The following is a 1,559-nucleotide window of genomic DNA, read 5'->3' on the forward strand; positions in this document are numbered from 1 at the left end:
ACGGAGGGGGAATCGGGGCTGCTTCCTCTGCCTGCGCCCTCAGCTTCCTCACCTGCGCCGCGCTGCAGGCAGGTAGGTGCGCGCCGGGCTCTGTGCCGGGGCTGCGAGGAGGAGGAGGAGGAGGAGGAGGAGGAAGAGGAAGGGCTGGGGTTCTGTGTGCGCACTCCGGGCAAGGCGGAGCGGGGATCCATTTTGCATGAGGAAAAAGCTGGAGTTTGGGTTCTTCCCCGGTGGAGTTTGGGTTCTTCCCCGGTGGAGTTTGGGTTCTTCCCCGGTGGAGTTTGGGTTCTTCCCCGGAGCTGGAGTTGTTCTTCCCCGGTGGAGTTTGGGTTCTTCCCCGGTGGAGTTTGGGTTCTTCCCCGATGAATTTTGGGTTCTTCCCCGGGCAGAGGCGGTTTGTGGGGCTGGGGGTGCCCTGGTCCAGGCGGGGGCTGTGGGCACCGGGCTGGGGCTGGCAGGACCCTGCTGGGATATCAGGAGAGGGGTTTGGGGGACCAAGACCCTCATCCATCCCTCCCCCAGCGCTGGATCATTCTGGGGATCCCCTGTCCCGCACAGATCCCCCATGGGGACACCGTGGGGACAATGTCCCTCTGTCCCACGTCCTCACAGCATCCTCCATAATCCCAGGGGACACCGTGGGGACAGTGTCCCTCCACCCACAGCGTCCCCCGCGGTCCCAGGGGACACCGTGGGGACAGCGTCCCTCTGTCCCGTGTCCTCGCAGCATCCCCCATGATCCCAAGGATTGCCATGGGGACAGTCCATGTCCCCACAGCGTCCCCCATGATCCCAGGGGACACCGTGGGCACAGTGTCCCTCCGCCCCGCGTCCCCACAGCGTCCCCCCGATGCCGAGGTCTCTCATCCGGGAGTTTCCGGCCTCCTGCGGTTCCGCTCTGGCCGGCGCTCGGCTCCTGGGTGTTGCCGCGCCTCTGTTTTGGGGGAAACCCAAGGATTTTGGAGCTCCGTGCCAAGCCACCAAGGCAGAACCCCCTCGGGGGTTATTCCCAGCTGGCAGAATTCAAACCCAGCCTGGACCCCCCCGGTTCACCCTGGGGACCCTCTGGGGGTCGTGTTGGGGCAGGCAGGGGGTGGAGGGGCGCGGCAGGGGCTGTGGGAGCAGGCACGGATCTGCTCCTGGCATTGGGGAGCGGTGCTGAGCCCCAGCACAGCGTCCCACGGCGTGGCCGCCCCGCGGGGTCCGTACGGGCCCCGGGAAGGCTCCCCCAGGCTCCCCCAGGCTCCCGGCACGCCGAGGGCAGCGTGGCGTGGGGAGGGGACAGTGCCCAGCGATGCTGCCCCAGTGCATGGTGGGAAATTCCCTGCTGTCCCTCCATCAGCCCCCTGCTCCTTGCCCCGTCGACCGTGCTTGGTGTTTCCAGCGTGGTGCGACCATCCCTGTCCCCACCTGTCCCCTCCGTGGGGACATTCCCGACAGCCCCGGGAGGGCCGGGACGCTGCAGAGCGTTCCCCGGGGTCCCTCCCGCTGCCAGCTCCGTCCCAGCCCTTCCGGATCCATCATTCCTGAGTGATGGAGGGAGGCAGCGGGAAGAGTTC

Source organism: Geospiza fortis, unplaced genomic scaffold (assembly GCF_000277835.1).
Source record: "Geospiza fortis unplaced genomic scaffold, GeoFor_1.0 scaffold594, whole genome shotgun sequence".
In the NCBI taxonomy this organism is placed as follows: domain Eukaryota; kingdom Metazoa; phylum Chordata; class Aves; order Passeriformes; family Thraupidae; genus Geospiza; species Geospiza fortis.